Below are 10,932 nucleotides of genomic sequence, written 5' to 3' on the forward strand. Positions count from 1 at the left end.
GATGGTGGCTGCAGCCATGAAATTAAAAGATGCTTGCTCCTTGGATGAAAAGCCATGACCAACCTAGACAGCATGTAAAAAGCAGAGACATTACTTTGCCGACAAAGGTCTGTCTAGTCAAAGCTTTGGTTTTTCCAGTGGTCATGTATGGATGTGAGAGTTGGACTATAAAGAAAGCTGAGCACCAAAGAATTGATGCTTTTGAACTGTCGTGTTGGAGAAGACTCTTGAGAGTCCCTTGGATTGCAAGAAGATCACACCTGTCAACCCTAAAGGAAATCAGTCCTGGGTGTTCATTGGAAGGACTGATGCTGAAGCTGAAACCCCAATACTTTGGCTACCTGATGTGAAGAACTGACTCATTGGAAAAGACCCTGACCCTGGGAAAGATTGAAGGCGGGAGGAGAAGGGGACTGCAGAAGATGAGATGGTTGGATGGCATCACTGACTTGCTGGACATGAGTTTGAGCAAGCTCCGGGAGCTGGTGATGGACAGGGAAGCCTGGGATGCTGCAGTCCATGGGGCCGCAAAAAGTCAAACAATACTGAGTGATAGAACTGAACTGAATGAGAACTTACTTTATAACACAGGGAACTCTATTCAGTGCTCTGTGGTGACCTAGGTGGGAAGGAAATGTAAAAGAAGGGGGATATATGTATATTTGTAACTGATTCACTTTGCTGTACAGCGAAACTAACACAACATCATAAAGCAACTCTACCCCGGGTTAACAACAACAACAAAAAGACCAGAAACCTTTTAAAAAGAGAATATTTAGAGATTAGGCTTGTCACACTCTAATCAGGCTCCTCCGAGCTCATTTTCAACTAGGCCTCAACTGATGGGTTCTTGTTTTTGTTTCTGCGTTGTCAAATTTTAGCAAGAATCCTACTGAATTAGTGTAGCCAGAATCCTCCCTTCCCCGTATCTTATAACTCTTGGTGGTGGGGGTGCTGGTGGTGGTTTAGTTGCTGTGTCATGTCTGACACTTGCGACCCATGGACTGTAGCCCGCCAGGCTCCTCTGTCCATGGGATTCTCTGGGCAAGAATACTGGAATGGGTTGCCATTTCCTTCTCCAGTGGATCTTCCCAACCCAGGGATTGAACCAGGGTCTCCTGCATTGCAGGCAGATTCTTTACCAACTGAGCTAATCTGGGAATTCCTCCTCTACCATGCCTCAGGTGATGTCTGCTTTCAGTAAGTATTCTTTTACGTTGGGCTTCCCTCACCCCTGACATTTCCTCCTCTTAGGAATTTTCTATTCTCTGACCATCCACCCCTTAACTTGGTTCCTTAGCCAAAAATTCCTACTTGTTCATGCTGTGTATGGAGTTGATCCCAATCCTTCTTCCCCACTGCTAGATTCCATTGCAGTGATCCCTGTACCCAATCACAATGCCCACCCCGCCTTGAATAAACTCTGTCTTACTGTTCTTTATTGTTGTTCAGTCGCTCAGTCACTTCCGACTCTGTGACCCTGTGGATTGCAACATGCCAGGCTTCCTTGTCCTTCACTATCTCCCAGAGTTTGCTCAAACTCATAGTCCATTGAGTTAATGATGCTATTCAACTATCTCATCCTCTGTTACCATTAACAGCTTTTTTTTTTTTTTTAACAGGAGGGATACAATTTTTATCTCTGATAATACACCAAATTTTGTTCCCTTCTGAAACCTGGTGGTTTAGTCGCTAAGTTGTGTCCAACTCTTGTGACCTCAGAGCCTGTAGCCAGCCAGGTTTCTCTGTCCATAGGATTCTCCAGGCAAAAATACTAGAGTGGGTTGCCATTTCCATCTCCACTTCTGAAACCTAGCAAAGCCAAAATTAAGGTATTATTTGAAAAGTTAACTCACAAAGTCAGGGAAAATCGGGCAAGGACACACCAGCAACATTTTAGTCCTGAAAAGCAGATAGATGTTATATTCTTGGTAAATCTTGAAAAATGCCAGATTCCAGACAGCTATAAGAAAAGCTAAAAGCCAGTCTGACTTTATATCTCAGAAACCTCAAAATGATGTAAGAAAGATATGGTCTTTTCTATCAGGGGAGAAGCTATAAGAAATAAAGGAGTGATTCTTTCTTAGAATAGTTGAACAGAAAGGTATATAGCCATCTTGTGAATAAGATTCCTAAAATGGTAGCTCTTGCCAATCCTTAGCTCTTTTCACTTCCTGATTCTCCTTCCTCATAAGAACATTTTGGTGGGCTAATTTCACAGGCTTTATCCTGGACATGAGCAAAGAACTGAAAGGATGAGGAAAAGAGTTAATATAAACTCTCCAATCAGGAACTTACAAGTACTACTTGTAGTCCTCATGGAGGAGGACTCCTCATGGAGGAGGACTCATGGAGGAGGACTCCTCATGGAGGAGGACTCATGGAGACCAATCGTCCAATAAAAAACTTAGGCAACATCCAGGAAAGATCGAAACTCTGGTCATCAACCTATGAGGAGTCAGAGGAGGGAACCTGCGTCTTAGGGATACAAACCAAGCAGACTTCCCACTCAAGTGTGCTGCTCCCAGGCCTTTGTCTGTAGCACATCCTTCTGCAGAAATAAAGACTGCCTTGCCGGGCCATTTTTGATTGTCTGTTTTATTCCTGTGACACCGTTTGAGAGCATTTCCAACAGTGGTAAATCAGATACTTCTGGAACTGGAACTGAAGGTGGTGGCTAAAATAAAAAAGATAAAGAGGGCAATGAGAAAACTCTTTGAGGCAGATCTTCAGATCATCTTTTCCAATCAACATTACAGGCAATTTCTCCTCCCCACCAAGTAGATGGGCTTTCTCTGTGGCTTAGTGGTAGAGAAACTGCCTGCAATGCAGTAGATGCGGGTTTGATCCCTGGGTCAGGAAGATGCCCTGGAAGAGGGCATGGTAACTCACTCCAGTATTCTTGCCTGGAGAATCTCCTGGACAGAGGAGCCTGGCAGGTTATGGTTCATAGGGTCGCAAAGAGTCAGACACAACTGAAGTGACTGAGCACGCACACATGCACCAAATAGACATCGAGGTAGTTAGTCTCTGGAGAGGAAATTGGGGAAAAGGAAGTAAGACAGAGGCCAGCCATGTGGCAAGAGTGTTACTGAATCTAAACTTGGTCTGCTTGCCACACAACAGGCTAATAATTGGGAGACAAGTTGTTGAGGCAAGGAATAATGACTTTATTTGGAAAGCCAGGCATCCGAGAAGATCTGTCCTAGAGTACCATCTTATCAGGGTCTGGACGCCAGTTTCTTTTCTAGAACAGAGATGGGGATGAGGTAAGGAACTAAAGTAAAATGGCCATTGGTCTTGCAAATATCTCCTGGAATGGCCAGCATCTTGGAGGAGATGTGCTAATTTTTTTTTTTTTTTTTTCCTTTTCTGCAGACTTTTACAGGTGGGCAGGGTCAGAATGTCTCCCTGTGAGCTGTGAGCTGAACAAAGGCATTTCAGTTTAACTTTCAGGCAGAGGGGCAGGGTTCCCTGAGGCAGGCCATTATGTATGCTTAGAGTTACAGACAGCATGCTTTCAGAGATTATAGAAACAAAAGCAATGGAAAGCAAAGGTTTAAAGTAAAAGAAACATATCAAACATGGAGTCAGATTCTGTTTTTCCCTGTTACGAGAGGTTGAAGCTTTTAAAGAAAGCTGTTCAGTGAGGAATTCTCAGGAATTTAGAGAAATCTTGGGGAACAGTTGAGAAAGCTGATCTCTGTATTCTCCATGCTTAATTCAATTTTTTTAATTAACTTTTAAACAATTGAAGTACAATGTACATACTGAGAACTCTTAAGTGGTGTAAAAGACTGTGAAATGAATCAAAAGATTATTTGCTGTCTGCAGGAGAAAACTGTGTGTCTAGAGCAAGCCCTTCCAGGTCATCTGAGTCTATAAGCTATTGAAAGGCTGCTGCTGCAAGCTGGGAACGACCCTGGGATTCATGGCCTCTGGAGGAGAGGAATTTGATCCAGGGCCAGAGACAAGCCTTGATTATTCAGAGCTCTTTGTATAATAAAGTTTTATTAAAGTATAAAAAAGATAGAGAAAGCTTCTGACCTAGGCATCAGAAGGGGACAGAAAGAGTGCCCTTTTGCTAGTTTTTAGTAAGGAGTTTTATACTTGTTAGCAAGCTGCTAATTAGAGAAAGGAAACACCTCAAAACTGAAAGAGCTGCACCAGGCCCCTCACCCACAACACGCACTTTGAGATAGCATTGGCTCAAGCTGAGTCATCCCGGGTCATGACTGAACTGACATGAATCTTGAAGAAAGGCAGATTTCCGAGCAAATAACATAGCTTAAGAAAACATTTCCCTGAGAAAAACGCATTGGTTAGCTCAAGTTTGAGATCAAGTTCAGGTGGAACCAGGTGGTGCCATGACAACACAGGATTAGAAGAGGAAAAAAAAAAAAAAAAGTCTGCCATTTTCCTCCTGTGGCTTGGAGACCTCTGGCCTCCCTACTGAGCCTATTAACACTCTCACTATGACCATTTCATTATCTTTCAGCTATTTTAAAAGTTTGTAAGTTTAAATATCAGTAGACAGCTAAAAACAATGCAAATTATTCTTTTCTGTAGATTTGCAAATAAATTGTCTGATGGAGGGACAACTGATTTCCCTCCAGCCAGCCCCCACCACAAAAACCAGTTCTGAATCTGTTTGTAAATTCATTTCATGTCTTTTGCACCATTTGTAACTTTCTGCTTGTTCCCTCACTAAGTAATATAAAATCTGTGCATTTTATATCTATATGGCAGTCATAATTTTACCTTAAAAAAAACCCTCCTCTTTAATAGTGTACTGATTAAACCCTCCTCTTTAATAGTGTACTGATTACATATATATTATATACATATATAATATATATAAAATAAAACATATTTTTGTATATAAAATATATATAAAATAAAAACAAAAGTTGATCATTTCTTTATCTTATTCACAAACTTAGTAGTGCTGTCAAACCCTAGTTTGTGTGCTCAATATACAGTGAGGCCAAACAAACCAAAACATCAGAGTTTGGTGTGCAGAGAAAGGTTTGTTGTAAGGGCCAAGCAAGGAGAATGAGTGGCTTGTGTTCAAAAAGCCCAGATTCCCCAGTACTTTTCAAGGAAGAGCTTTTATAGGAAAAATTTGAGAGATGGATGGCAGGGAGTGTAAACTTCCTCTGATTTGGTTGGTGCTGAGGTATCAGGCTGATGTTCCAGGAATCACAATCATCAGTCATCTAGTTCCAACCAGTCTGGCTCCATATGCTTGTGCTCAGACTGAAGTTACCATCTTCCACCTGGGTGGGGACATTACTTTGCCGACAAAGGTCTGTATAGTCAAAGCTATGGTTTTCCCAGTAGTCATGTACAGATGTGAGAGTTGGACCATAAAGAAGATTGAGAGCTGAAGAATTGATGCCTTCAAACTTTCTGGTGTTGGAGAAGACTCTTGAGAGTCCTTTGGATGGCAAAAATATCAAACCAGTCAATCCTAAAGGAAATAAACCCTGAATAGTCATTGGAGAAGGCAATGGCACCCCACTCCAGTATTCTTGCCTGGAAAATCCCATGGATGGAGGAGCCTGGTAGGCTGCCGTCTATGGGGTCGCACAGAGTCGGACACGACTGAAGCGACTTAGCAGCAGCAGCAGTCATTGGAATGACTGATGCTGAAGGTTCAATACTTTGACCACCTGATGTGAAGAGTCAACTCATTAGAAAAGACCCTGATGCCGGGAAAGATTAAAGGCAGGAGGAGAAGGGGATGACAGAGGATGAGCTGGTTGGATGGCATCACCAAATAAGAGTTTGAGCAAGCTCCGGGAGATGGTGAAGGACAGGAAGGCCTGGCGTGCTGCAGTCCATGGGGTCGCAAATAGACACGACTTAGTGAACAACAACAACCTGGGTAAAGGGCATGGCTAATTCCTATAGAAGAACCTAGAGACATATTATTATGTATATGTGTTGAGGTGAAACCAGGACCCTGCCCCACACTGCACTCTTTCTTCTTTCTGCATTTCCTCACTCCCCTAATTAGTACCTATTTGATTATGCTCTTAGGGAACTCAGGGAAGGTCTAGGAGGCAGAAAGCCTTTTTCCCTACAGATAAGAAATGAGGGGCATGAAACGACTTTGTGTCTAGGAGGGCCCCAAAGGGGCCTGCTCAGTTTCAGTCTCTTCCACTTTTCTTTGATACTCCTCAACCTTGAGGGAACAGGTGCTAGACAAGAAAGGGAATAACATTTTGGGTAGAGAGGTTAATCATAAACTTGGCAGAAGAACTCAGCTTTCAGTTCAGTTCAGTTCAGTCGCTCAGTTGTGTCCGACTCTTTGCGATCCCATGAATCGCAGCACGCCAGGCCTCCCTGTCCATCACCAACTCCCAGGGTTCACTCAGACTCATGTCCCTCAGTGATGAGTGATCACTCAGTCAGTGATGCCATCCAGCCATCTCATCCTCTGTTGTCCCCTTCTCCTCCTGCCTCCAATCCCTCCCAGTATCAGAGTCTTTTCCAATGAGTCAACTCTTCGCATGAGGTGGCCAAAGTACTGGAGTTTCAGCTTTAGCATCATTCCTTCCAAAGAAATTCCAGGGCTGATCTCCTTCAGAATGGACTGGTTGGATCTCCTTGCAGTCCAAGGGATTCTCAAGAGTCTTCTCCAACACCACAGTTCAAAAGCATCAATTCTTCGGAGCTCAGCTTTCTTCACAGTCCAACTCTCACATCCATACATAGGGGGACTCAGTTTCAACAGCATGTTGACTTTTAAAAAATGCACATTGTGAGAGTTTCAAGGTGAGTTTTATTTGGGGCAAAGTGAGGACTGTAGCCCAGGAACAGCACCTGAGATAGTTCTGAGAAACTGCTCCAAAGAAATAGGAGGGGAAGGTCAACATATAAGATTTTCATAAAGGGAGAGTTCAGTGCAATCAAGCACGTATCTTTGCAAAAGTTTTCTGCTAGTCACAAGGAGCTGATGTTACTTTGAAGGGATTTATGAGGAGGACTTTCCTGGTGGCTCAGATGGTAAAGTGTCTGCCTACAATGTGGGAGACCTGGGTTCAATCCCTGGGTTGGGAAGATGCTCAGGAGAAGGAAATGGCAACCCACTCCAGTATTCTTGCCTGGAAAATCTCATGGATGGAGGAGTGTGGTAGGCTACAGTCCATGGGGCTGCAAAGAGTCGGACACGACTGAGCGACTTTACTTCACTTCATTAGATATGAGGAGATGCAAGGATCAGGCTCGTAAAATCAGTTTCTGAAAATATCTGACTTCTGAAGATCTGTTCTGCCAGTTTTCCCAGAGGACAGAGTGCCTCATTCCTGATCTCCACCTTGAATTCTTTGCAGGTATATTGAAGGTCAGTGACTACAGTGATTTGTGATCTAATCTTTGTAGAGGCAAATGGCAAGGGACAATTTTTAGCTGACACCACCATACATTAAAATTAGGATTTTCTGTTTATGAAAAGATAGTTAAGATAAATCAAAAGCAAGTGACGTGATGGGAAGAAGTCTTTGCAGTACACTTTCCTGCCAAAGGATTCATTCAGAATATATGAAAAACTCCTAAAAATAAAGGAGGAAAAGAAGCAGAAAATTCAAATTTAAAATGAACAAGTAATTTGAACAGAAAGATATCTAAATGGCCAATAAGCTTTTTTAATTATTGGACAAATGAAAACTTTAATCACATCACAGTACTACAGAATAGAAAACATTAAAAGCCTGACAAGAGTCAGTGTTCATGAGGATATGCAGTAGCCAGCTGGATACAGACTGTGTATTGCACAACTTCTTTGGAAAACTCTTCAGCTGTAACTACTCAAAATGAATATTTACATCCTTATGAGCCAGAAATTCCATTAAAAGTTCTTTAAGTCTCTCTGATTTTTAATAGTATGAGTCTATTACCAAGAGTAAGCTCATCTTTATATGCTGTCAGAAAGTCAGTTTGTGAATCTTAAAGAGAACTGGACTCAAATCTGAAAATGCAGTTGGAAGTCACCTCTAAGAGGGCTTTCAGCAACAACCAGCATCCCTTCACCTGCAGTCCTCAAAAATGTAACCAACTTAGTAGTCAGGGAGGTAGAGAGACAACTGAGAGAAATTTAATATGATTGATGTAGATTTAGTTAGGATCCTGAGTCCTCAGTGAAACTTTCAAGATTCACAGTAGGTTTGAGACAAGTGAAATCTGTATCACATAAATATATAACCAGATACTATAAAACTCTTAGAGGAAAACATAAGCAGAACACACCTGGACATAAATTGAAGCAATATCTTTTTGAATCCTAAAGTAATGAAATTAAAAGCAAAAATAGTAAATGGGACCCCATTAAACTTAAGCTTCTGCACAGCAAAGGCAAAAAGACAACCCACAGAATGGGAGAAAATATTTGCAAGTGATGCAACCAACAAGAGACTAGTCTCCAAAATATACAAACAGCTCATGCAGCTCAAAAACAACAACAACAAAAACCCAACCAAAAAAAATGGGCAGAAGATCTAAGAAGACATTTCTCCAAAGAAGACATATAGATGGCCAAAAAGTATGTGAAAAAATGCTCAACATCACTAATTATTAGAGAAATGGAAATCAAAACTGCAATGAGGTATCACCTCATACTGGTCAGAGTAGCCAGCATAAAAAGTACACAGACAAATGCTGGAGAGTATATGGAGAAGAGGGACCCTTTCTACACTGCTGATGGGAATGTAAATTAGTACAGTCATTATGGAGAATGGTATGGAGGATCCTCAAAAAACTAAACATAGAATTACCAGCAGTCTCACTCTTGGGCATGTATTCAGAGAAAACCATAACTCAAAAGGACGCGTGTACCCTCATATTCACTGCAGCACTATTTATAACAGCCAGGATATGGAAGCAACCTAAATGCTCATCAACAGAGGAATGAATAAAAAGGATGTGGTATATATAGACAATGGAGTATTTGTTGTTGTTGCTTAGTCACTAAGTTGTGTCCAGCTCCTGAGACCCCATGGACTGTATAGCCCACCAGGCTCCTCTGTCCATGGGATTTCTACTGGAGTGGGTTGCCATTTCCTCCTCCAGAGGATCTTCCCAATCCAGGGATCAAAACCACATCTCTTGCATTGCAGGTAGATTCTTCACCAGGGAAGCCCAAAATGGAATACTAATAATACTCAGCCATAAAAAAAAAAAATGAAATAATGCCTTTTGCAGAAACATGAATGAACCTGGAGATTGTCATACTGAACGAAGTAAGCTAGAGAAAGACAAATATCATGTGATATCACTTACATGTGGAATCTAAAAAAATAAAAAGGTACAAGTGAATTTATTTACCAAAGAGAAATAGAATCACAGATGTAGAAAACAAACCTATGGTTACTGGGGGAAAAGGGGAGGGGGATAAATTGCGAAATTGGGATCGACTTATACACACTATTATATATAAAATAGAAAACTAATAAGGACCCACTGTATAGTACAGGGAACTCTACTCAGTACTCTGAAACGAACTATATGGAGAAAGCATCTAAAAAGGAGCAGTTCTAAGTACATGTATAACCGACTCACTTCGCTGTAAACCTGAAACTAGCACAGCATTGTAAACTAACTACGTTTAATCTAAAATTTTAAAAAGCAGCGTAACTGGTCAACAAAGGAACATTAGAGACTAATCACTCTAATAAGCTTACATTTAAAAACCGTCAACACAATATGACTACTGAAATGATTATATAGCATAGCCAAGTGAAGTATATTCCAGAAATACAAGGGTGGTTCATCCCAGGTGGAAAATCAATGTAATTCCCCACATGAACATGAAAAAAAGGAGGAAAGATATATGATGATTCTTATTTATTCAGAAAAATCATCTGGTAAAATTCGACATCCATTCATAATGCATCTTCTGAAAATCCCTGTTAGCAAACTAAAAGAGAAATTCTTTAATTTGATTTGCCATATCTGTTAAATGGACTTTTCTGATGGCTCAGACAGTAAAGAATCTGCCTGCAATGCAGGAGACCACAGTTTGATCCCTGGGTCTGGAAGATCCCCTGGATAAGAGAACGGCTATTCATTCCAGTATTCGTGCCTGGAGAACTGCACCAACAGAGGAGCCTGGCATGCTACAGTCCATGGGGTCCAAAAAGTTGGACATGGCTGAGGGACTAACTTAATAACTGATCTGTTAAATACCATAGCAAATACCATACCTAATGTGAGTTACTGAAAGCTTTCCCCCTAAAATCAGAAATGCTGCCCACTCACAAATCTAGATGCCCACCCACACAACAACAAATTGCATAGAAAAACATCATTATGACTTTGTGATCCACAAAACTTTCCTAAACAGGATATAAATCATGCTTCCCATAAGGGAATGTATTGATAAAGTAAACTTCACTAAAAAAACTTTACCAACCTTTACTGAAAGATATTCTTTTAAGAAAATGAAAGGCAAGCAGATGAGTGGGAGAAGGTATTTGCTATACTTATATGTTCACAAAGACTTGAACTCATGAAATAAAAAGGACTCCTTGAAAAACAAAACAAAATAGGTAACCTAATAAAAGGAAGGGCATGAAACATGAAAATCAGGACATCAAAATGAAAAAAAAAAAAAAAAGTAGGATATCCAAATGGCCTATAAACATAGAAAAACATGCTCAGCTTGATTAGACTCCAGGAGATTATAAGACAAAACCACAATGAGGTACCAATACACACCTCCCAGATTCACTAAAATGACAGGCAGCACCTTGTTTGCATTGAAGAGCGAAATACACACTGGTATACTCACATTGTAACTTTTTTGTGGCAGTATTTATTAAATACTAAAGCTGACATGGATACCTTCAGTTCAGTTGACTAGTGTCTGACTCTTTGTGACCCCATGGACTGCAGCACGCCAGGCCTCCCTGTCCATCACCAACTCCCAGA

Source organism: Bison bison, unplaced genomic scaffold, assembly GCF_000754665.1.
Source record: "Bison bison bison isolate TAMUID 2011002044 unplaced genomic scaffold, Bison_UMD1.0 scf7180017864519, whole genome shotgun sequence".
Lineage (NCBI taxonomy): Eukaryota > Metazoa > Chordata > Mammalia > Artiodactyla > Bovidae > Bison > Bison bison.